This window comes from Symphalangus syndactylus, chromosome 18 (genome assembly GCF_028878055.3).
Source record: "Symphalangus syndactylus isolate Jambi chromosome 18, NHGRI_mSymSyn1-v2.1_pri, whole genome shotgun sequence".
Classification (NCBI taxonomy): domain Eukaryota; kingdom Metazoa; phylum Chordata; class Mammalia; order Primates; family Hylobatidae; genus Symphalangus; species Symphalangus syndactylus.
This window is the reverse complement of record NC_072440.2, coordinates 62,476,672-62,503,559: the sequence shown is the minus strand read 5'-3', so window position 1 is coordinate 62,503,559 and position 26,888 is coordinate 62,476,672. Positions and strand designations below refer to the sequence as shown.

At 45.3% G+C, this 26,888-nt stretch overlaps 1 protein-coding gene across 1 annotated transcript in view; it reads right to left on the bottom strand.

Moving 5' to 3' along the window:
• LOC129467502 (aspartate-rich protein 1-like) overlaps positions 1-26,888 on the bottom strand; it is a 172,960-nt gene that overhangs the window by 141,571 nt on the left and 4,501 nt on the right. Inside the window, exons 2-5 of the mRNA XM_063622361.1 lie at positions 23,206-23,282; positions 9,985-10,394; positions 3,813-3,928; positions 1,196-1,317 (exon numbers count right to left, since the gene is read on the bottom strand). The gene's annotated coding sequence lies outside the window, so the exon portion shown is untranslated. The remainder of the gene's footprint in view (positions 1-1,195; positions 1,318-3,812; positions 3,929-9,984; positions 10,395-23,205; positions 23,283-26,888) is intronic.

Genomic DNA, 26,888 nt, shown 5'->3' with positions numbered 1-26,888 from the left:
TTCATTGACTAACCTCTGCATTCCCTTCTTATACCCGGAGAAGGAGAGAGGAAGGAGGGAAAGGAGCTGTGGCGGCTGAATTAGGGCCCAGGGATGGCTGTGTCCCAGTCCTGGGACCTGTCCATGCGCTGTGTTGTGTGACCACAGGGACTTCACAGATGTGATGATGTTAAGGGGCCTGAGGTGGAAGAAGATCCAGGGTTATCTGAGTGGGTCCAAGGTGGGGTCTTTTTAAGGGAAAGAAGGAGGCAGGAGGGTCAGAGTGAGAGCAGGTGTGGGGGTAGAGGGAAAGAAAGGGAGAGGAGGAGGGAGGGTGAGAGAAGATGGTGGGGGGAGAGAGAGAGAGAGGAGTGGGAGAGAGATTTGAAGATGCTGAGCTCTGGCTTTGAGGTTGGAGGAAGGGGCCAAGAGCCCAGGGCATCCTCTAGAAGCTGGAAAAATCCTGGAAACGGATTCTCTCCGTAGCCCTCAGAAGGAGCCTGGCCCAGCTGGCACCCTGATTTTAGCACTCTATGATTCATTTTAGACATCTGACTCCAGACCAGGGAGAGAATCAATGTGTGATGTTTTAAGCCTCTAAATTAGGGGTCATTTGTGACAGCAGCCACAGGAAAGTGAAACAGGAGCCATGGGAGAGACTCCCTAGGATGCCCCGAGGGTCCCTCCCTGGCCCCACCCACAGAAACACAGGCCTGACCACTGCTGGTGCCCCCACCCCTCTAACACCCTGCTCAGCAGGAACCATGCAGGAGGGGCTGGGTGTGGCTGGGCCCTGTTCTCTCCCCCCACACCTTCTTCTCAGAGAGCAGCTGGAGCTCCAGACCCTGGGAGCCTCACAGAGAAATGCCCAACACAGGACCTGGTTTTCCATTTCCCAGAATGATGCTTCCTCCAAAGATGGCCAGTGACTCTCTGTGCCAAGCAGCTGAGAAACTCTCCATGTCCTAGCGCTGCCAGGCAGTCACCTGTGCACATGTCAGAGCCCAAATCCCATCAATAGTGAGGCCTTGGGTAAAACACATCCCCACTTTTAATTATGAGGAGATGCCTGGCCTCAGCATTGAGAACACCAACTTCCCTCGAGCAAAGACTTGTTTAATCTCTTAGAAATGATGGAGCACACCAGCCTGAACAACATGGTGAAATCCTGTCTGTAATAAAAATACAAAAATTAGCCGGGCATTATGGCATGTACCTATAATTCCGGCTACTCAGGAGGCTGAGGCAGGAGAATCGGTTGAACCTGGGAGGCGGAGGTTATGGTGAGCCGAGATCGCACCATTGCACTCCAGCCTGGGCAATGCAGCCAGATTCCAACTAAAAAAAAAAAAAAAAAAAAGAAATAAATGATGGAGCTATTACCCTTCTTGCACAGGTTCCTGGGGAGCTCAGAGCCCATCTTTTGCAAGTGTCCTGATCCTCCTGCAGGCCTTGCATGTGTGTTTCCTTCCTGGCTTGCTCCTATTTTTCTCACGCCTCTGAACCTGCTGTCAGGTGAAAAATCCTGGACAGTCTGGCCCTCAGGGGTGGGGAGCTGGGCAGAGAGGAAGGAGGGCATTCCAGGGGCTGGGGCCAGAAGCAGAGGGACTCCAGGCCCGGAGTAGGACTTCAGGCTGAGGAAAGAGAGGCCGTGGGTGGGCAGAGGGTCCAGACCAGGACAGGGACAGAGGGTGTATCTGGAGGATCAGCCAGAAATAGCTCCCTTCAGAAAGCAGGCAGCGAGTTAGGGGTTGAGCTGCAAGGAGAAAGGGGAGGAGGGAGAGAATGGAGGGACTGGTGTCCAGTGAGCCGACGCCTCCTATCCTGGCCTATTTCCCCAGGGGACACCCGTGGGAGGCTGTGATCCTCTCCTCCAGGCTACTTTCCCACTGGTGCCAGCATTCTCCCAATGCCACACTGAGAACCCAGGAGAAGCATCAAATTATATGAGAGATAAGAAATGAAGAGAGGGGGCAGGATTTCTGGTTGACAAAGAGGGTATTTACTGAGGGTTTACTGGGTACAGGAGAACGGCTGGATGGCTTGGGATGCAGAGAGAGACCCCTCCCCTGGGATCCTGCAGCTCCAGGTCCCTGTGGGTGGGGTGGGGGCTGGGAACCTATGAACATTCTGCAGGGGCCACTGTCTTCTCCACGGTGCTCCCTTCATGCGTGACCTGGCAGCTGTAGCTTCTGTGGGACCTCCACTGCTCGGGCGTCAGGCTCAGGTAGCTGCTGGCCGCGTACTTGCTGTTGCTCTGTTTGGAGGGTGTGGTCATCTCCACGCCCTGGGTGATGGGGGTACCATCTGCCTTCCAGGTCACCGTCAAGCTTCCCGGATAGAAGTCATTCATGAGACACACCAGTGTGGCCTTGTTGGCTTGGAGCTCCTCAGAGGACGGCGGGAACAGAGTGACCGAGGCGGTGGCCTTGGGCTGAGCTGTGTGGACAGAGGAGGGGGTGAGAGATGGCAGAGGCAGTGTGGGGTGTTGTGGAGCGCCTCTCTCTCTCTAAAGTCTCTGGGAGGGTTCATGGTGTGACCGTCTGGCCCACCCAGGGCCTCTCCTTCCCTCCTCATTCCCTCCTTTCCACTGGAGCCCTCTGGAGAGCAGACAGCCCCACGCCTTCTTAGGAGCCCTTCCCAAGTCACCTTTCCCAGGTGTCCTGGCCCGGCCCTTTCCTCTGCAGCCTCGGTTTCCCCATGTGTACCCAGGGCAGGCTGTGCTCCCTCCTTCCTGTTTCTGGAGTCTGAGTTTGGAATCTAGGGGTCTCCCCCACAGCACATGAAACTGACCTGGCAGGGTGTGGGGAGGCACAAACCTGGCATGGCCTGGAGCTTCCTGTCCCCTGGGGCACCAGGCTGTGCCCCAGCCTGGCCCACTCAGCTCTCCCGGTGAAGCGTGGGCTCCACCCAGACACACCCTGGGGCTCTGCCGTCACCCCGTCCCCACCAGCCCGACCCCAGGACTCTTCACATTGGCTGGGTTCTTGGGGCTGCTCCCCCAGATTTTGGGGTACCACAGCCCCCATGCCCACCCCAGCAGCCTCTGATGCCCCCGGACTTCACCTGGCAGCCGTGGAGCTCTCTGCACCCCCGTTTACTCCCCACTAGTCACCTCCTGAGTCTAAGGTGCCCTTCCTCAAATGAAGGCAGGAGGCCGACCCATGAACAGAGACACCAGGTCCCAGGGGTGACGGGGCTCCAGGGACAGCCACATCTCTGCCCTAAGAGACCCTTTCCTTTCTGGTGGCAGTCCTGGGAGGGCTGGGCTCTGGGACCTCACCCAGTCTCACTTGTCCCTCTGTGTCCCCATGTCCTCACAACCCAGCACAGGCCACAGAGCTGCAGCCTAGACCCAGAGCCCTCTCTGTGCCCTCCATTGGTCTCCCCTCAAGGTGACCCCTGTGTCCCCAGGCCCCTGTGTGGCCCTCACAGGCTGGATGGGCATCCAGCCCTCAGCCTAGACCCTGGGGTCCGGGGGACTGTCTCTAAGGCCACTCCAGGGCCCCTCATCAGAACCGGCCTCTGTCCCTCATTCAGACATCTGCCCTGGGAGAGGGGAGGAGCCCTGACCCCACCCAATCCCAGCCCAGGCCCCAGGACCAGGCTGTGTCCCGCTGTTGGAACCTGAAGGCGGCTGCTCCCAATGTAGGGGCCCTTCAAGCCAGTTGACCTGAGACTAGCCCGCTTCCCCCAGACCCCACGGAGAAAGGAAGGGTTCTGTGCTTAAGGCCTGGAGGCCAGAGGGGAAGAAGCCCCAGAGAGAGAAAACAGATTTTTCCAGAGAAAGGAGAGGGTGGGACAGGCTGGGAATGGTTGTGAGAGCCACTTACCTAAAACGGTGAGCTGGGTCCTGCTGCCAAACACATGCTTCAGTGAAGTATGCTTGGATTGAAACCCCCGGGGCCAGCACCTGGGGCCAGTCCAGGAGCCACGCTGGAGCAGGAACCTGCTGGGTGTGAGGGGCACAGGGCTGCAGTGTGAAGGCTGTGACCTAGGCACAGGGCAGGGGGTTGGCCAGTATCCCAGTAGTATCCCCCAGTAGTGTCTCTGTGCCTGTTCCCTGTCTGAGGCAGCTTCTGCCCACAGCCTTGGAGTCACCCCAGCGTGTGTCCCCCTCTCTGAAGCTGTTGGTGCTGATGGCAATGCTGGGCCCAGTAGGTCCCAGCAACTCCATGAGTGACACATCCCCTCAGGCAGCTGTGCGATGTGGCTGAGGAGTCCTGAGCTGGCTCAGACCTGCCCAACCTCACTTGGCCCCATTTTAAGAGCCTCTGAAATCCGCCACAAGTGTCCACAGTCAAGCCAGGCTGACTTCCTCCCTGGACCAGGCCACTGGGTCATTCCTGACTCAAGAGGAGAGTCCTCTGCTTTTAGATCTATCCATGGAGATGCAGCTCAGTCCCACTTTGTTCATGAAGCCTTTCTGGTCATTCATTCCATCTCTCCATCCATCCATCTGTGCATCCATCTGTCCATCTATGCATCTGTCTTTGCATCCATCTATCATCTGTCCATTCGTCCATCCACCTACCTGTCCGTCCATCCATAAATCCATCCTGTCTACCAGGCACTGTTTCATGTGCTGGGGACATGGTGTGGTCCCCCAGGCTCTCACCCCCATCTCTCCCAGGTCATGGCCAACAAGGCCCTCCTCATGGTCATGTCCAAGGTCCTTCTGCTGTACCTGGTGTCTCTGCTGGATGTGACATGGGGCTGGTCCCTCTTTCCAGTGACTTTTTTCCCCTTGGGGTCTGAGACTGCCCTTTCCTCTTCCCCTGGCATCTGTTTCTCAATGGCCCATGCCTGGCTGCTGACTCCCCAGACCCCCACCCAGACCTCTTTCTTAGCCATCTTCACACTCTGTGGCCCCCACTACTGCCCACATGGTGAGGCTGGGGTCTATCCCAGCTCCAAACCCTCTCAGCTCCTCAACTGCCTACTGACCATGCCCAGTGGGCTACCCAACAGGAGTCTCAAACTAATCATGTCCAGAGGAGATGACCACCTTCCCCCAGCCCAGCTCATTCTCCATCTTCATCTCATCACAATGAGCATGGGTGGTCTCAACCCCTCAGCCAGAAACCTGGAGTCCCTGGACTCAGTCACCTCGCCTCTCACACTGAAATGGCTTCTGCGTACTTAGCTACTGCATCTAGACATTTCTTTTTTTTTTTCTTTGAGACAGAGTCTTGCTCTGTCGCCCAGGCTGGCATGATCTCGGCTCACTGCAACCTCTGCCTCCCAGGTTCTAGGCAATTCTCCTGTCTCGGCCTCCAGAGTAGCTGGGATTACAGGCATGCACCACCACACCCGGCTAATTTTGTATTTTTAGTAGAGACGGGGTTTCACCATGTTGGCCAGGCTGGTCTCGAACTCTGGTGATTCCCCCGCCTTGGCCTCCCAAAGTGCTGGGATTAGAGGCATGAGCCACCACGCCTGGTGACACTTCTTTTAAAGCTAAAAGAAGGCTCAAATGATTAAGAAACAATAAAACCACCTTCTGAGACTCCAAAACCACAAGAAGCATGAACTTTGCTTTTCTGGATTTTAATCTCAAACTCTCTTTGGTACAAGGATGTGGTGTTGAGCTGGGGCTTACTGGGCGCAAGCTCCCTGCCAGGGGTTCAGACCGGAGTAGTAATTGGTGATTGGTTTTGTGATGTAAATATAAGATTTTTGTTTGTTTGTTTATTTGTTTAGTTATCTATTTGTTGAGACGGGGTGTCTCTCTGACGCCCAGCCTGGAGTGAAGTGGCGCTATCACAGCTCACTGCAGCCTTCATCTCCTGGGCTCAAGCAATCCTCACACCTCAGCCTCCTGAGTAGCTGGGACCACAGGCATGTGCTACCACGCCCAGCTAATTTTGTTTTGGTATTTTTTTGTAGATATGGGGTCTCAGCATGTTGCCCAGCCTGGTCTCGAGCTCCTGGGCCTTCCAAAGTGCTGAGATTACAGGCATGAGCCACCATGCCCAGTGAGATTTTATTTTTCTTTTCTTTCTTTTCTTTTTTTGAAACAGAGTCTTGCTCTGTTACCAGACTGGAGTGCAGTGGTGCAATCTCAGCTCACTGCAACATCTGCCTCCTGGGGCCAAGCGATAGTCCTGCCTCAGCCTCCAAGTAGCTGGGACTACAGGCGCGCGCCACCGTGCCCAGCTTATTTTTAGTAGAGATGGGGTTTCACCATGTTGGCCATGATGGTCTTGAACTCCTGACCCCGTGATCCACCTGCCTCAGCCTCCAGCAGTGCTGGGATTACAGGCATAAGTCATCGCGCTCGGCCTTTATTTTTTATTTAAAAAAAAAAATTTTTTTTTTTTTGAGATGGAGTCTCACTCGGTCACCCAAGCTGGAGTGCAGTGGCGCCATGTTGGCTCACTGCAACCTCTGCCTCACGAGTTCAAGCAATTCTGCTGCCTCAGCCTCCAAGTGGCTGGGACTACAGGCACACACCACCACTTCCGGTTAATTTTTGTATTTTTAGTAGAGACAGGATTTCACCATATTGGTCAGGCTGGTCTTGAACTCCTGACCTCATTATTTCCCTGCCTCAGCCTCCCAAAGTGCTGGGATTACAGGTGTGAGCCACCACCCCTAGCTTTTTTTTTTTTTTTTTTTTGACTGAGTCTCACTCTGTTGCCCAGGCTAGATAGTGCAGTGGTGCAATCTCGGCTCACTGCAACCTCCGCCTCCTGAGTTCCTGGGTTCAAGCAATTCTCATGCCTCAGCTTCCCAAGTAGCTGGGACTACAGGCATGCACCACCACACCAGCTAACTTTTCTACCTTTTATAGAGTCAGGGTTTCACCGTGTTGGCCAGGTTGGTCTCGAAATTCGGACCTCAAGTGACCCGCCCACCTGGGCCTCCCAAAATGCTGGAATTACAGGTGTGAGCCACCATGCCCGGCCCCCAAAAAATCTTTATTCTTTTAAAATTATGAGAATATAAAACATTTCAGACAATTAAGAAATGAGAAGTGCATTTAAGAAATGTAATATTGGGCCGGGTGCAGTGGCTCACACCTGTAATGCTAGCACTTTGGGAGGCTGAGGCAGGCAGATTGCCTGAGCTCAGGAGTTCAAGACCAGCCTGGGCAACATGGTGAAACCCCATCTCTACTAAAGTACAAAAAAAAGGCTGAGTGTGGTGGCTCATTCCTGTAATCCCTTTGCACTTTGGGAGGCCAAGGTGGGTGAATCACCTGAGGTCGGGAGTTCGAGACCAGCCTGACAAACATGGAGAAACCGTGTCGCTACCAAAAATACAAAAGAAACCAGGCATGTTGGCGCATGCCTGTAATCCCAGTTACTTGGGAGGCTGAGGCAGGAGAATCGCTTGAACCCCGGCGGCAGAAGTTACAGTGAGCCGAGATAGTGCCATTGCACTCCAGCCTGGGCAACAAGAGCGAAAATCTGGGGCAACAAGAACGAAATTCTGTCTCAAAAAATAAAAATTAAATTTAAAATTAAACAAAAAATTAGCCGGGCGTGGGTATGCACCTTTAGTCCCCGCTACTCGGGAGGCTGAGGCAGGAGAATTGCTTGAACCCAGGAGGCAGAGGTTGCAGTGAGCAGAGATTGTGACATTGCACTCCAGCCTGGGCAACAAGAGCAGAACTCCATCTCAAAAAAAAAAAAAAAGAAATGTAATATTGGCTGGAAGCGGTGGCTCATGCCTGTAATCCCAGCACTTTGGGAGGCTGAGGTGGGTGGATCACGAGGTCAAGAGATTGAGACCATCCTGGCCAACATGGTGAAACCCCATCTCTACTAAAAATAAAAAAAAGTAGCTGGGTGTGGTGGCACACACCTGTAGTCCCACTACTCGGGAGGCTGAGGCAGGAGAATGGCTTGAACCTGGGAGTTGGAGGTTGCAGTGAGCCAAGATGGCACCACTGTACTCCAGCCTGGCAACAGAGCGAGACTCTGTCTCAAAAAAAAAAAAAAAAAAAAAGAAAGAAGTATAATATTGATCTCTCCCTCTCTCTCCTGCTACATAGAGACTCATTTCCTTTCCCTTTTTTTTTTTTTTTTGTTTGTTTGTTTTTCAGACGGAGTTTCACTCAGGCCGGTGTGCCATAGCATGATCTCGGCTCACTGTAACCTCCACCTCCCAGGTTCAAGCAATTCTCATGCCTCAGCCTCCCAAGTAGCTGGGATTACAGCCATGCGCCATCACACCCTGCTAATTTTTTGTATTTTTAGTAGAGACGGGCTTTCTCCATGTTGGTCAGGCTGGTCTCGAACTCCCGACCTCAGGTTATCTGCCTGCCTCAGCCTCCCAAAGTGTTGGGATTACAGGCGTGAGCCACCACGCCCGGTGCCTTTTGTATAATTGTGGTAATACATACATAGCAACAATATTTCCACTTTAACCATTTTTAAACGTACAGCTGTGGCACTAAGCACATTCACACCGTTGGGCAACCTTCACCACCATCCATCTCCAGAACTCTTTCATCTTCCCAAACAGAAATTCTAAACCCATTAACTACAGCTCCCCATTCTTCCCTCCCCGTCGCCCTGCTAACCTCAAATCTACTTTTTGTCTGTGTGAATTCACTTATTCTAGGTACCTCATAGAAGTGGATTCAAATGACATTTGCCCGTTTGTGTCTGGCTTATTTTACTAAGTATAATGTCTTCAAGTTTCATCCATGTTGCAGAAGATTTTTGAAATTATTTTAGAAATAATTAACAATTAAAACTGGCCAGGCATGGTGGCTCACGCCTGTAATCCCAGCACTTTGGGAGGCTGAGGCAGGTGGATCACCTGAGGTCAGGAGTTCAAGACCAGCCTGGCCAACATGGCAAAACTTCATCTCTACTAAAAATATAAAAATTAGCTGGGCATGGTGGCCGGTGCCTGTAGTCCCAGCTACTCGGGAGGCTAAGGCAGGAGAATGGCATGAACCTAGGAGGTGGAGGTTGCAGTGAGCCAAGATCACACCATTGCACTCCAGCCTGGATGACAAGGCAAGACTCTGTCTCAAAAAAAAAAGAAAAAAATCCCGATACAGGGGCCACAATATGGAAGAACCTCAAGAATATTACACTGAGCCACATAAACCAGACACAAAAGAGCATGTACTGTTTGAATCCATTTATATGAAGTTCTAGAAAAGGTGAATGTAATCTATTGTGACTAAAAGCAGATCAGTGGCTGCCCAGGGCTGGGGTGAGTTGAACCCAAAGGGCAAGACTATACTTTCTGAAGTTATGGAAATGCATATTTACAGCAATTAAATTGTTTAAAAAAGTAAGAACATAAGCACAGAGCACATTTCTTAGTTAACAAGAGAAAAATAAATAACACTGGATTCTTATATTTGTAAGCCTTTGGAGTTTGCTCTTTAGGAATTCATTTCCTTATCTTAAAATTTATGGCTATTTAAGATCGAAATTAGTTGTTTTTGGCTTCTGCTTTTCAGCCAGCAGTTGAGTTCCGAATTGGTGACAGAAAAGAACTTGAATTGGAATAGCTCGCTGGGAATAGTGATTTTGGCCCTTTCTTTCCTTGTTGCCTTTTAGTTTATTTTCAGAGTATATCCGACTTTCTATCCATATCGTTCAAGGTAAGAATATGTGCTTCTTTAAAAAGTTGTCCTAGTTTCTCTTTTTGTGTTCCAATGTTATAAACAGACTATCTGGGGGCCTAGAAGGACTCTCTCTGTCCCAGCTGGGATTTCACTCCCAACTCACACCCATAAGAATCTTCTCTGTTCATCTAGCAAAAAGCTATCAGCATCAGGACAAAGCTCTTAGCTTAATGCTGACCTCAGAGCACCAGCTAGAATGCAAAGGAGGTGTGACAATACTCCAGCAAATGGCCCACTGTGCAAATCAAGTTACTTTAATTCCAAGAGGCATAAACAATATCATCGCCCTACAGTCTCAACCTCTTATCAGAACCTCTCCTTTATCTTTAGACCTGAGGACACAGTGTCCCCAGCAAACCACTTCTCCCCACAACCCTTTTCTGTACTGCAACATAATTTCTTACCAATTCTATTGGCTCTATCTTCAAAATTGGGACTTCCATGGCTTCTGTCTACTTCCACGGCAACCCCAATGGTCCAAAGGCCAGCATCGTCTCTCACAGCCTCTAGCTTTCTAAGAGGCCTCTGAAATGTTTTGGATGTGTGTCCGTGCCCAAATCCCATGTTGAATTATAATCCCCAGTGTTGAAGGAAGGGCCTGGTGGAAGGTGACTGGGTCATGGGGGCGGATTTCCTCCTTGCTGTTCTAGTAAGAGTGAGTTCCCACAAGATCTGATGGTTTAAAAGCGTAGGACCTGCCTTTCGCGTACTCTCTCTCTCTCCTGCCGCCACATGGAGAAGGTGCTTGCATCCCCTTTGCCTTCTGCCATACTGTAAGTTTCCTGAGGCCTCCCAGTCATGCTTCCTGTTAGGCCTGTGGAAATGTGAGTCAATTAAACCTCTTTTCTTCATAAGTTACTCAGTCTCAAGCAGTTCTTTACAGCAGTGTGAGACAGGACTAACACAGCCTCCCTGGCCCATGCCCAACAGCCAGACTGATCCAGGAGCACTTGAGTCAGATTATGCCATCCCAACTCTCAAACTTCCCTATGTCCCACCTCTGGGTAAGAGCAGAAACCCTCACAAGGGCCTCAAGGGCCTGGCCACTCTCCACCCCACCCCCACTGTACTCCCTGCCCTGCAGCCCCCTGGCCTCCTTGCTGTGTCTCAACCGTGAGGCTCCAGCCTTAGGGTCTTTGCCCTGCTGAACACTTCACCTGGGTACTGTTGCCCCAGATAAATCCACAGGGGCTCAGTACCTCCTCTCCCAGAGGACTTTGCTCAATTGTCCTTTAAGAATGGCACCTTCTTAAAACACCCCATTTAAAGCCACCATGTGCACCAGCACTCCCTGCCTCTCTTTGCAGCTCTTCTACCCTCCTTGACATTTACCCCCTTGTGGACAGTATGTATTTGTGGATCTTTCTCCCCCAAGAAGGAGGAGTTAGCGCCATAAGGGTGTGGATTTCTGCTTTTGTTCACTAAGGGATTCCCCAGTGCTTAGGAGAAATGTATGGCACATAGTTAAATTTATTAAACGAACAACCGAATGTTTAGCAACAAGTTTCAAACAAAGCTTAACCATCACCTCCATAGCACATCTCTGTATTTCCTGGTTTTAACTTTGACTAGAAGTAGAAATACTAAAATAAATCAAAGACAAGGTGTAAAATCATCAGAAAAGGTATCTCAAAAAAAAAAAAGGCTAAAACCAGAAGATATTATGACAATGCAGCACCACCTTGAATTTCAAAACCAATTGAGGGCTCTTAAAATCCTAAAACAGCCCCATCGTCCCCCACTGTCAGTTCAAAAAGTTTACAGAGAACTTTTCCAGTAGAGGTGCTGTTTCATAGGTCCTTGGCATTCTCTAGCAACATAGATTAAGATCCCACATTTGCTAATATTGCTAGAGCACACAACTTTTTTTTCCTAAACTATGTTGACCCTGGCAGAGAGAGAGCTACAAAGCGGAGTTTAGCTGCAGAGGCTGGCTGATCAGCAATGCTTACCTCTTGGCTAAGAGAGTAGCTTCTCCACATTTGCCCTAGGATTTAAATGTGTGCCTCAGGAAAATGACTAGTAGGCTCTTCTGGGAATCTCAGGGGCTCCCTGGCGATAGTAAACACACTTAACAACTGTTCAGTACTGGAATGTCAGAGGTCTGTGCGCTTCCACACATACTTTGCTACCCATCTTTTTCAGGGTGAGCTGGTTAGGGATGGGAGCCTTCTGTCTTAGTCTTCTCCACGTGCCTTTTTGTTTAATGAGACATTCCCAGTCAAGGACTCAAACATATTTGATTGAATGTCCCCTTCAGCAAAGCACATAAAGTAGACCAGCTACAGAGAGATCTTTGTGCACAGCTGCCAGATCCTGGATTTTAGTATCACTATATAGGAAATAAAAATTATACAGTAGATATGTCATTTTTTTAAAGAACTTCATATGCATGCTAATTTCCACGCTAAATTTTGCTGGTTATAGGCAGAAAAAGCACATGACTTCCAACTCTGGCTCTGCCACTTGGGAGTTATGCAAACTTGATCATATTATTTTACCAGCACAAAAAATACTCACTGAAGTGTCTAGTACACAGGTAGCATCACTGTTTTAAACTAATAGTAAATCCAATTATGGACTAATAGTATTCCAATCACACAATCAGAAGAACTCTGGGAAAATTAAGCAGTAAAAATTTAACAGATAATAGATGGCCAAGCACAGTGGCTCACACCTATAATCCCAGTACTTTGGGAGGCTGAGGTGGGTGGATCTCTTGAGCCCAGGAGTCCAAGATCAGCCTGGGCAACATGGCAAATCCTTATCTCTACAAAAAATACAAAAATTAGCCAGGCATGTTGGCACATGCCTGTGCCTGTAGTCCTAGCTACTCGGGAGGCTGAGGCAGGAGGACTGCTTGAGCCCAGGAGGCTGAGGCTGCAGTGAACTGAGAGTGTACCACTGCATTCCACCCTGGGCCACAGAACGAGACCCATCTCAAAAAATAAATAAATAACATTAAAAAAAAGATAATACATTTGCTAGCCAGCAAATCAGCGCTCCTATAGTTTCTAGTGATTAGTAGATGTTAAAGGATTGTGCTTTTCCAGTAAAATGTAGCTTTTCTGAATTTTTTTTTTTTTTGGGTGGGGCGATGATAATTATGGCTGGTCTTTGAACTTGAATGATAATTTTAAGAAGGAAAACCAGCCCTACTACGCTAGGTTTTAAAAAAAAAAAGACAACCAAATTTTCCCATAGAACTGGTTTAGCCTTTTTCTCCTCTTTTTATCCTTTTTAACCCAAAATGCTCAGATGTCCCATATGTTCAGAGCTGCAGAGGCTGCACTGCGGGGGCAGGTGGAGGCTCCCAGCCCGGGCAGACTGCAGCACCAGGAGCTGATGCCCAGACTTGTTTAGTCCAACACAGATAATGAAGTCAGCTGAAAAGACTGACTTGCCAGTAGGTTTGTAAGTAACAGCTTTTCCTCTACCCTAGTGTCTTTCCTCTCTGGGCAGCATTTTTATTAGGAAACCCAAGTTGAAACTGTGCAGAGGTTGTGACCCTAAGTCACCCAGGCTCCCCTTACTGCTTGCACCCTGTCAGTGCACTGGCTCTTCAACAGAAAATCCAATTAGCTGTGCTTAGTCCACTGTTGGTCTCTGCTGTTTGAAAGTTTACATGCCTCTTTAACTCTTCCCCTCACGAAAAGTCTCCACAAAGGCATGGATAATGGATGCAGAATTGAATAGGGCCCCAGGTTTTTCTTCTCTGAGGCTGTGGTTGCTCTGGTTAGAGAACTCTTACAGATAAGGCAGGGTGGGAACTGACTGTGTCACTGTCAATCAGGGGATCTGTCAGGGGAGGCCCTTCACTGTGACAGAAACAAACACTTTCAAACAAAGGTAGGAACACAGAGGAAAACAAAGTTGAAGTTGGTTCCCAGGATAACAGTTCCCTCTCTATAACCTTATGCAAGACGGCTCTATGTGCTATAATTTAACCTCAACTTTTGAATCCAAAGCTGCTGACTTATACATGTTTTCAGCTTTTAACCATCTATGTGTTATATTGTAGATATTAAACATGTCAAGCAATAATTTTACAAATATGAAATCGATTGGCAAGTTTATTCTTTGAAACTGACAAAAAAGTGATCCTAAAATGTTTTAGTTTATGTTTTTTAGTATTTTGGGTTTATACAATTACCAAATTTTTAACATAAGCATCTATGGTATATCTACATCCGTCTTTATTACAATAGGGACTGCTCAGAGTTTTTTCTTTTTTCAAAAAAAGGACTTTTAAAGGTAGTAGTTTCTGTTTTAATCAATGTATTCTTTTTATAATGAAACATACACCTTTGCTTTCAAAGCCCAGAGCAAGTACATTTCTTATGCCTTGGCCCTAAATGTCAAATATAATTTATGTATTCTTTCTAGGTAAATGTTCTTTGATATCATGCCAAATACGTTTGAGACCAACTTAAAAAAAATTTAAGAAATTAAAGTGAAAAGTAAAAACTGAAAGGAAATAAAAGGCACCAGACTGGAAACAAAGAAGTATAATTGTTTTTATTCAGATAGGATTCCATACATAAAAAATCCTAAGGAATACAGACACACACACACACACACACACACCCCTTACTAGAACTGATAAACTAGTTCAGGAAGATCAATGGATACAAGATCACTACAAACAAACTCATTCTATTTCCATGTACTAGCAATGAACGACCAAAATTAAAGAAAACAATTCCATTCACAATAGCATCAAAAAGATTAAAATATTTAATAATAAATTTAATGAGAAATACAAAATCAGATATCCGCATGCAACAGAGATACATTTAGACCTTGCCTTACACCATAGACAAAAATTTACTCAAAATCGACCACAGACCAAAATATAAGAGCTAAAAGAGTAAAACCACTAGAAGAAAAAGAGAAGAACACTTTTGCGAATTTGTTAGGCAAAAAGCTCTTAAATATGACACTAGTATATGAGTCATAGAAATACCATTTGACCCAGCCATCCCATTACTGGGTATATACCCAAAGGACTATAAATCATGCTGCTATAAAGACACATGCACACGTATGTTTATTGCGGCACTATTCACAATAGCAAAGAGTTGGAACCAACCCAAATGTCCAACAACGATAGACTGGATTAAGAAAATGTGGCACATATACACCATGGAATACTATGCAGCCATAAAAAATGATGAGTTCATGTCCTTTGTAGGGACGTGGATGAAACTGGAAAACATCATTCTCAGTAAACTATCGCAAGGACAAAAAACCAAACACCGCATGTTCTCACTCATAGGTGGGAATTGAACAATGAGAACTCATGGACACAGGAAGGGGAACATCACACTCCGGGGATTGTTGTGGGGTGGGGGGAGGGGGGAGGGACAGCATTAGGAGATATACCTAATGCTAAATGACGAGTTAATGTGTGCAGCAAAACAACATGGCACGTGGATACATATGTAACAAACCTGCACACTGTGACATGTACCCTAAAACATAAAGTATAACAATAAAAAAAAATATAAAAAAAGAAAAAAATGTATAAATTGGACTTCAAAATTAAAACCTGTGCTTCAAAAGTCACCATTAGGAAAATGAAAGAGACTGGATTCCAGCCACCAACCAGAAGAAAACATTTGTAAATCATACATAAACAACAAATAACATAAAGACAATCCAAATTTCAAGATGGGTAAAAGATTTAAATAGACATTTTACTAAAGAAGATATATAAATAACTAATTAGCACAAACATGTTTAATATCATTAACTACTGGAGAAATACAAATCAAGACCACAATAAGATACTACTTCCTATACATTCAGATGGATACAAAAAAGACAGATAACAACAAGTATTGATGAGGATATAGTAAACCTGGAATGCTCATAAATTGATGATGGGGATGTAAAACAGTACAGCCACTTTGGAAAGTAATTTGGTAATTTCTTAAAAAGTTAAAAACAAATTTGCCATACAAGCCAGCAATTCCACTCCTAGGTAAAGACTCAAGAGAAATGAAAACATATGTCCATAAAATACTTGTACACAAACGTTTATGGTAGCATTGCTCATAACAGGCAAAAAGTGGAAATAATCCAAATGCCCATCAACTGCTGAATGAAGAGAGGGCACTCTGTAGGCTGGGCGCTGTGGCTCACACCTGTAATCCCAGCACTTTGGGAGGCTGAGGTGAGTAGATCGCTTGAGGTCAGGAGTTCGAGACCAGCCTGGGCAATACAGTGAGACCTAGTCTCTACTAAAAATAGAAAAATTAGCTGGGTGTGGTGGCATGCACCTGTAATCCCAGCTACTCAGGAGGCTGAGGTATGAGAATCATTTGAACCCAGGAGGCAGAGGTTGCAGTGAGCAGAGATCAAGCTACTGCACTCCAGCTTGGGTAGCAGAGCAAGGCTCTATCTCAAAAAAAAAAAAAAAAAAAAAAAAAAAAAAAGTGTGCTCTGTCCATAATATGGAATGCTATTTAGCAACAAAAAGGAATGAAGTACAGATACACACAACGACATGGATTAACTTCAGAAACCTTACGCTAACTTAAAGAAGCCAGATGCAAGAGACTACAGACTTCATACTGTGTAATTCCATTTTTATGAAATGTCTTGAAAAGGCAGATAGAGACAGACAGATGAGTGTTTGTCTGGGGCTGAGGATAGGAGCAGAGTAATGACAAATGGGCAGGAGGGATCTTTTGGAGGCATGGAAATGTTTTTAAATTGTACTGTGGTGACCGGTGCACAGCTGTAGAAATTTACCAAAATCATCACATAATACATTTACAATGGGTGAATGGCATATAGTAGTTTTGCATTTTGAGGGTTGTTCTTTGAGACAGAGTCTCGCTCTGTTGCCCAAGCTGGAGAGCAGTGGTGCGATCATGACTCACTAAGGCCTCGAAATTCAAGGCTTAAGAAATCCTCACACCTCAGCCTCCTGAGTAGCTGGGACTACAGGTATGCAGCACCACATCCAGCTAATTTTATTCTTAAATTTCTATGGAGATGGGAGCCAGGTGTGGTGGCTCATGCCTGTAATCCCAGCACTTCGGGAGGCCAAGGTGGGCAGATCACGAGGTCAGGAGATCGAGACCATCCTGGCTAACATGGTGAAACCCCGTCTCTACTAAAAATACAAAAAAATAGCCGGGCATGCTGGTGGGCGCCTGTAGTCCCAGCTACTCGGGAGGCTGAGGTAGGAGAATGGCGTGAACCCGGGAGGCGGAGCTTGCAGTGAGCCGAGATCATGCCACGGCACTCTAGCCTGGGCAACAGAGCAAGACTCCATCTCAAAAAAGAAAAAGATTCTATAGAGATGGGGTCTCACTGTATTGCCCCCAGGCTGGTCTCAAACTTCTGACCTCAAGTAATCCTCCTGCCTCAGCCTTCCAAAGTGGTGGGATTACAGGTGTGAGCCACCATACCCGGACAAGTCATTTTTTAAAAAGTAAAAATTACCGGGTCGGGCAAGGTGGCTCATGCCTGTACTGTAATCCCAGAACTTTGGGAGGCTGAGGCGGGCGGATCACAAGGTCAGGAGTTTGAGACCAGCCTGGCCAACATGGTGAAACCCCGTCTCTACTAAAAAAATAAAAATAAAAATCAGCCAGGCATTGTGGCATGCACCTGTAATCCCAGCTACTCAGGAGGCTGAAGCAGGAGAATTGCTTGAACCAGGGAGGCGGAGTTGCTGTGAGCTGAAATCACGCCACTGCACTCCAGCCTGAGTGACAGAGCAAGATTCTGTCTTAAAAAAAGAAAAAAAAAAAGTAAGGTTTTTGTGTCTATATATCAGACACCAAATTATTTCACAGAAATTGGAAAAGATTACTATTCAAACTGTGGATTGAGCTCTGAAGTCAGTATTATAAAATGAAATGCCTTTAATGGCAGTATGTGATATAATATTATATTAATCACCATGTTCTTTATACATGAGAATGACATTTACATACTTCATGTATTAAGTATCGATTTGGGGGCTGGGTGCATTGGCTCAAGCCTGTAATCACAGCACTGTGGGAGGTCCAGGCGGGCAGATCATGAGGTCAGGAGCTGGAGACCAGCCTGGCCAATGTGGCAAAACCCCATCTCTACTAAAAATACAAAAATTAGCTGAGCATGGTGGCACATGACTGTAATCTCAGCTACTTGGGAGGCTGAGGCAAGAGCATCGCTTGAACCTGGGAGGCGGAGGTTGCAGTGAGCCAAGAGTGTACCACTGCACTCCAGCCTGGGCAACAGAGCAAGACTGTCTTAAAAAAAAAAAAAAAAAGATCTATTTTGGAGTCTCCTTATAATTTCAAACATGCTCCTCTAACAGGAATGAACATGCAGACAGAGAAGCTAAGTAGCTTGTCCACAGACAGACTTCATCAAATGCCATGTGCCTCACTTCATATGATGAAATTACAATTTCAATGTATCTTAAAGAAGAAAAATAGTCACAAAATAATCTTAACTATAACTGATACAATGATTTTCCTGTCTATTCAATAACCAGTAGCCCCTTAAAACCAAACATACTGTGTCAATGTCTAAATGTGTTAAGTTTTACTGACAGCAAGTTAGGGATCAACTTAATGTTTCTTAAGATAAAATTTCTTTTTTTTTTCTTTTGAGAAGGAGTCTCCTCTTTCACCCAGGCTGGAGTGCAGTGGCGCGATCTCGGCTCACTGCAGGCTCCACCGGGGTTCACGCCATTCTCCTGCCTCAGCCTCCCACGTAGCTGGGACTACAGGCGCCCGCCACCTCGCCCAGCTAATTTTTTGTATTTTTAATAGAGACGGGGTTTCACCGTGTTAGCCAGGATGGTCTCGAACTCCTGACCTCGTGATCTGCCCGCCTCGGCCTCCCAAAGTGCTGGGATTACAGGCGTGAGCCACCGTGCCCGGCCAAGATAAAATTTCTATATAAGGATAAGGATAAAAGTAACTGGCATATCACCCCTTTATTCTGAATAGTGGCAATTAAAAACAACAAATGGAGATTTCATCTGCTGTATTAGTTTTCTCATGTGTCACAAGTCACCAGAAACTTAGTGACTTGAAAACAACACCCACGTATCATCTCACAGTTCTGTAGGTCAGAAGTGTGGGTGGGCTCCACTGGGCTCTCTGCTTAGGGTCTCACCAGGACAAATTCAAGGTGTCGGTCAGCTCGGGTTCTTACTTACAGGCTCCAAGTAGCAATCTGCCTCCAAACCCATCCCAGTTATGGATGGAATTCTGTGCTTTGTGGTTGTGGGATGGAGGTGGCTGTTTCCTCGCTGCTGCCAGCCAGGGCCACTCTCAGCTCCTAGTGAGCACCCACACGCCCTCCATCTGCAGAGCCAGCAACAGTGTGTGGAATATTTCTTGAGCTTCACATCTTTCTGACTTCCTCCTTGGTGCCAGTCTGAGGAAACTCTCTGCTTTTAAAGAGCACATGTGAGTAGATTAAGCCCACTTGGACAATCATCTTCATTCCAACTGCAGAATCTCTTTTAGCCATGTTACGCATGGGGGCAACACCACGAGGCGAGGGTCATGGGGCTGCACCATGACCACCTGCCTTTCTAATTAAACTATAGTTAAAGGCAACTAAATATCCTCCCACTGAGGAATAAAAGTAATCAATGCAGAAGGAATCGTGTATTTAGAAAACTCACCATTTTGTAACTCCCTAATAAACTCCATTCTTTGTTTTTAATTGCCACTATTCAGAAGAAAGGGGTTAAGTGCAGCTACTTTTATCCTCATCCTTATATAGAAATTATATGTCTTAATGAACATTAGTTAAGTTGATCCCGAATAAAATAACTGATTTAGACAATGATTGTCAATGAGAAACTGACGCCGACCACATCTGAGCCCACTTTAGAGACCTGACTACAGAGACCCTAAATGGCATGTGCCTCCTGCTACGACGTACACAGCACCACCTGTAAAGCGCTCCTACCAAAAAACAGCTGAAGCTAAACCTCATTAAGCTGTTAGAGCAAACTCTCGGTTTACAGGAAATGTAGGAAACAGAAGTACAATTTAAATGATACCATTAAAGGCCGGGCATGGTGACTCACGCTTGTAATCCTAGCACTTTGGGAGGCCGAGGTGGGCAGATCACTTGAGGCCAGGAGTTCAGGACCAGCCTGGCCAACATAGTGAAACCCTGTCTCTACTGAAGAAAAAAAAATTAGCTGGGTGTGGTGGTGCACACCTGTAATCCCAGCCACTCAGGAGGCTGAGGCACAAGAACTGCTTGAACCTGGGAGGCAGAAGTTGCAGTGAGCAGAGATTGTGCCACTGCACTCCAGCCTGAGTGACAGAGCAAGACTCTGTCCCAAAAAAAATAAATAAAAATTAAAAAAAAATTTTAAATGATACCATTAAGAAGCAGACAGAAAATCCCAGAACATGGAACATTCTACAACACATGGGACCCAGTTTCTTCGGTAAGTTAATTACCTGTGCATGTGCTGGCGGGGGCAATGCGGGGGAACTGGTCTAGATTACAAGAAATATTATCACCAATTACAATACAAGAACAGCATTTGAATCCTGATTCAAACCAAGAGTTTAAAAAAAAAACAAAAAACATTTTTAAGTTAATCAGAGAAATTTGACAATAAACTCGGTATGAGAGTACACTAAGAATCATGGTAAATTTCATGTTTGGGATAAAGGTACTGCAGTTGTATAAGAAAGCATGCATACACTTTAGAGATGCATATAGGACAAAATGCTGTGACTGCTTTGTTAATTACTTCAGCAACCACAAGAAAAGGCAGGATGGGAAAACAAAGTATAGCAAAATGGTGAAATATATCAAATCTAGGTGATGTAACTATATATATATATATATACACACACACACACACACATATACATACATATGGGGTTAATTATTCTAGTCTACTTTTCTGTATGTTGAAAATTTTTAACATAAACAATTTGCTTCTATTCACTGAGCATCTGCTGAGAGCCAATTGTCGTGTTAAGGGATTCAGGTACACCACCAGCTAAACCCTCTCGACAGCCTCATGGACCAGAACTATTATTATCCCTACTTTCATAGATAAAAAGTAACGAAATAACAACCACTTCAGGGTGTAGCCAAACAATCTGCCAGTTCGGCAATGCCTCAGAGGCCAAGTAAATTAAAGACTTCTATGGTTTTCATTTTGAAAACCATTTTTACCAATTGCCCACAGCACACATTGGAGGGCAGTTCCCAAGCCCTATGGTGATCCTGTGTGTCGGGGACCTTGGGAGGTAAGGAAAGAGGGAAAAGGAGCAGATGGGTAGGCAGATAGAGGGTGAAACAGAACAAGAGGACCAGCAAAACAATGAGGGGAGAGGGAAGGAAAGATGGAGAAGGGAAAGAGTAAGGCAGGAACGCCTGGAGTCAGTGACGGAAGGCGCAAACGGAACCTGGAAAAGGAAGACCTGGAGTGTCAGACACATTTACTCCCACCATGGCCCACCTTCCACTCTCCCCCAATCCCTGAGACCAGGCGGAAAGTGGGACTACTACAGAGAAAAACGGGGAGCAGGCCAACAACACTAGACAGCTCTGTCAAAACGTAATTACAGATGGTGGTGTGCGCTCTCCCTAAGCCTCCGATCAGCCGCTCTTCTTTCCTGTGACCATGACCTTCCCAAGCTCAAACTCAGCTTCTCCTGACCAGATCCAAGGTCACGAATTGAAGGGAAGAGAAGAAGAAATTATTTATTTATATTTTTTAGTGGAGACGGCGTTTCACCGTGTTAGCCAGGATGGTCTTGATCTCCTGACCTCGTGCTCCACCCACCTCGGCCTCCCAAAGTGCTGGAATTACAGGCATGAGCCACCGTGCCTGGCTGAAATTATTTATTTAAACAGTGTTTAACAGCTTCAGAGAAAATGCACAGCCCATCAGCGCCCAGTGAGGCTGCTCTCAGGGAACGATCCGTGCAGCTGAGATGCTCGGCCACACTAACGCCATTGGGAGCTCAGGTCAGAGTCTCCTGGTGCCAGGGTCAGGTAAGGTTTTAATCCAAGCAATGGGAAATACATGTTTAGGGGGCCGTATGTATGTTTGGGGGGACTGTAGACAGGAAAGGAGCTACAGAAGGGAGAGAGAAGAACAGAAAACACAAAAGAAGAATCCTGGATGCATTTCAGACACTGGAATGAGAGCTGAGGGGAAAGCAGACTGAAGTTCTGATCCATGCTACCACCAGAACGAACCCTGAAGGCCTTATGCTGAAGAAGGCCAGTGCAAAAGGCCACACAGTGTGTGATTCCCTTCATGTGGCGTGTCCAACACAAGCAAATCCATAGAGGCAGAAACTCGATTCATGGTTGCCAGGAGCTGAGGGAGGGTAGAAGGCAGAAGGACTGCTAATGGGTACAAGTTCTTTTGGGGGTGATAAAAACATTCTAAAATTAGGCAGTGCAGATGGCTGCATGACGATGAATACACAAGAAGTCACTCGACTGTTTACTTTCAATGTGTGGATTGTATGCTATGTGAAACATACCTCAATAAATCCACAAAAAATAAATAAAAAAATTTTTAACTAGCAAATAAAAAGATAAATAATTCTTTTTTCCCTCCACTCCCAGAGATAGTTTCTCTCTCTTGTTATCATGAGTTTTGTTTTTTAGCACAAAATCAGAAGCAAAGGAGAACATCTCTGTAGCTTACAGTAACCACACACCATGAAAATAACGAGAAGCTGTGAGAACTAACAAAATGAAAGCCAAACTCTTTTAACTTATCTGTTCCCCAACCAACTCCTGAGGAGCAGGATGAAATATCTCTATATGGCAAAGACCAATCACTTTCCACACACAGTGCTCAGGCACAGACAGACCACACGTCATCTGCTTCTCCAAACCACTCCGTCCACCTTTTCCTCACTGTACTTCATGCGTGATCAAAGAAGCTGTATCTACCAAAGACCCTCTTCACAGACAGGCTAATTTTTGTAAATCAGATAAAGTGGTTTACAAAAATCCAAAGATTTCTGCACCAGCTTCTACTGGTAATTATTTTATTATTTACTGGTTAATATTTTATTATCAGAGTAAAGAAGAAGGAGAACTGCGAATCAGAACAAGTCACTCCACCTCCCTGTGTCTACATCTCCTCATCAGCAAACAAAAGGGCAAGCCCAGAATTATCTCGAAGAATACGCAGTCTTAAAGGGATCTATCAGTCTATGTCTATTAATCATGGAAACAGAGCACAAATTGAGTTCTAGGGAACTTTAATTTCTTGGAATTTTCATAAAGTAATTTCCTCCAGCCATAAAATAATTTTAAAACTATCACACACAGCTCCCCAGCAAACCACCTCAGTAACCACATGAGGCAGGCAAGGCGCAAAGAAAAGAAAGGAATATCCTATTTTCTTACATTCAGCAACGCTGATTTCATGTAAAAATCCTAGAATTACCCCTTTCCCAAGAGCTTAATCATAGAATATGTTACTAGGAATATAAGTCATCTTTAAATACCTTATTACATGAAATTTCCTTTATTTCCAGCTGCAGCTATAGAGGCTATAAAGCACTGGGGGGTGCATTCATATATTACTATAGTATCGCCCAATTTCATCACTAAAATTACCATATGCCAAATGAACAAGCAGGACTTACCAATTTTCTGATTGAAAATCTTGTCAAAGGTTATTTCATTTCTCTCTGCAAGATATTTCTGCATCACACTCCGGATACTGGAAGGGAAGAGTGACACATTTTTAACAATACAGCCTACCTCGTGAGTAACCATCCCCAGGATGAAAGAGACACGGATGTCTTGACTTCATGATACCAGCTTTACAAGAGACCCTTCTTACCACGACTGCATGAAATGCAGACCAGCCTAAAAGCTGGAAACTTCACGGCCTTAGCCACCATCCCCTCCTGCGACACAGTGCCAACCTTACATGTAGAAACTCAACTGCAGAAAATAATTTCAGGGCTTGGAAAACCCAACCTCAATATATCTGCTCTCCAAAATATTCACAAATGTGTGTGCACACACAAACACATGCACACAGCACACACCCTACATGCACACACACACATGCCTGTGCCCCCCTACCAAAAATTCTGCTAATCAATAAATGAGCTTCTTTCTAAAACAAAAGCAAAAGTTCCCTAGATATAAATATTTTTAAAATCATATTTCTATACTCCAACATAAGGCACAAAACATAATTAAAAGATTTAGCTTGCAATAAAATAAAAAACATCAAATACTTTGAAATTATTCTTTCAAAATATGTGCAACAACTTTATGGGAAAAATTACAAATTGTATTGGGAGACATTAAAGAGGATCTAAATAAATAGGAAGATGTACCACAGTGATAAACAGATAAATTTAATACTGTAAAAGTTCAAAGTCGCCGGCCGGGCGCGGTGGCTCACCCTGTAATCCCAGCACTTTGGGAGGCCGAGGCGGGCGGATCACGAGGTCAGGAGATCGAGACCATGGTGAAACCCCGTCTCTACTAAAAATACAAAAAATTAGCCAGGCGTGGTGGCGGGCGCCTGTAGTCCCAGCTACTCTGGAGGCTGTGGCAGGAGAATGGCGTGAATCCGGGAGGCGGAGCTTGCAGTGAACCAAGATCACGCCACTGCACTCCAGCCTGGGCGACAGAGCAAGACTCCGTCTCAAAAAAAAAAAAAAAAAAAAAAAAAGTTCAAAGTCTACCCAAATTTATCTATGAAATCAATATAATCCCCATCAACATTCCAATAGGGTTTTTCATAGAACATAGAAATAAATAAGCTCTTTCTAAAATTTATACAAAAAAATACAGGATCAATAACAGCCAAAACACTTCTGAAGAAAGAGAATAAAGATACTGGGGTTTATTATGAAGTTAATAAAGACAGGATAAACAAACTGACCAAGGAAATGGAAGAGAGTGCAGAAAATGAGCCACACGTACATTCAGCGTTGACATATAATAGAAGTAGCAAGTCAGAAAAATGGGGAAAGGATAGATTATGTAGTAAGTGAACCCCAAAAGTGATTATCCAAATGGAAAAAGTAGAAAATTGAATCCCTATCATCCATTGATGGTGGGAGTGAACAATAACTTAGCATTACTTTTTTTTTTTACTTTTAAAAACAAATTGAGGCATAATTTATATATAATTAAATGCATACTTAAAGTATATTGTTAGCCAGGCGAGGTGCCTCACGCCTGTAATCCTAGCACTTTGGGAGGCCAAGGTGAGCGGATCACCTGAGGTCGGGAGTTCGAACTCTATTCATAGATAGAGATATTCAATTGAGTCCAAACTCTATTCATAGATCACACTACTTCTTTTTGAAGAACGGCAATCTTTCTTTAGTAAATTGAAAGACCTCATTTACTTTATTCATCTAACATTTCACGTATGATGATTGGTTTTTCACCTACCATGACTCTCATTTTTCCCCATGAATACTCTTGAAGAAGTGTTCCAGAAGCATTCTAAAACAGTCGTCAAATTTAGCAATTTACTACCTATTCCATTGTGAGTTTCCAGTTTTTCCATACAATTCCTACGATGATATGATTTTTACTCCTCCCTTCCTGTAGAAGGTGGTTGGATTCTTATATACCTTCATGTAATCATCTTCCTTGAAGTATAACATTTTATACACATATATATATGCATACACATGTATACGTATATATATACATACACACACCCATATATACATACATACATACAAAGGGGGTCTTGCTCTGTCATCCAGGCTGGAGTGCAGTGGTGTGATCATAGCTCACTGCGGCCTCAAACTCCTGAGCTCAAGCCATCCTCCCACCTCAGCCTCCTGAGTAGCAGAAACTACAAGTGCACACCACCACACCCAGTTATTATTTTTTTTCTTTTTGGAGATAGAGTCTCACTATGTTGCCCAGACTGGTCTTAAATTCTTGGCCTCAAGAGATCCTCCCAACTCAGCCTCCCAAGTGGCTGGAATTATTGGTGCAAGTCATCATGCCCAGCAATTTTTTATTTATTTAAAAAGTCTAATTTCCTCTCTAACCATAAGAAATCTAGTCTGTGCTTATATTTTTATTTTTTCCTACAATTCTTGACTATCCCCTTATGTTCTACTTGTAATTTTCTTCACTGTACTATTCAGTTCTTATTTGTATTTTTAATATTTTGCATGTTTTTATTTTTAGCTCAAAGAATGTGGCTGGTTGTCTAATGCTACATACAAGAAGTAATTTGATGTATTCCTAAGCATTTTGTGTGTGTGCAGCTACTGTAAATGGGACTGCATTTTAATTTGGCTCTCAGCTTGAACGTTATTGGTGTATAGAAATGCTACTGATTTCTGTACATTGATTTTGTATCCTGAAACTTATTGAAGTCGTTTTTCAATTCCAGGAGTCTCTGGCAGGGTATTTAGGGTTTTCTCGGTATAGAATCATATCATCGGCAAAGAAAGACAGTTTGACTCCTTCTTTTCCTATTTAGATGCCTTTTATCTCTTTCTCTTGCTGATTGCTCCAGTAGTATGTTGAATAAGAGTGGTGAGAGTGAGAATCCTTGTCTGTTCCAGTTCTCGAGGAGAATGCCTCCACCTTTTGCTCATTCAGTATGATATTGTCTTTAGGTTTGTCATAGATAGCTGTTATCATTTTGAGGTATGTCCCTTCAATGCCTAGTTTGTTCAGGGCTTTTTAACGTAAAGGGTACTGGATTTTTTTTTTTTTTTTTTTTTTTTTTGAGACGGAGTCTCTCTGTCTGCCAGGCTGGAATGCAGTGGCGCGATCTCGGCTCACTGCAAGCTCCGCCTCCCGGGTTCACGCCATTCTCCTGCCTCAGCCTCCCGAGTAGCTGGGATTACAGGCATGTGCCACCACGCCCGGCTAATTTTTTGTATTTTTAGTAGAGACGGGGTTTCACCGTGTTAGCCAGGATGGTCTCGATCTCCTGACCTTGCGATCCGCCTGCCTCGGCCTCCCAAAGTGCTGGGATTACAGGCTTGAGCCACCGTGCCCGGCCAGGGTACTGGATTTTATTGAGAGCTTTTTCCACATCTATTGAGATGATCATATGGTTTTGTTTTTATTTTTTTATGTGGTAAATCACATTTATTGGTTTGCATATGTTCAACCAACTTTGCATCCCAGGAATGAAGCCTACCTGATCATGGAGAATTAACCTTTTTGATGTGCTGCTGGATTTGGTTTGCTAGTATTTTGTTGAGGATTTTTGCCTCTGTGTTCATCAGGGATGTTGGCCTGTAGTTTTCTTTTTTCACTGTGTCTTTGCCAGGTTTTGGTTATCAGGGTAATGCTGGCTTTGCATGCTGGCTTT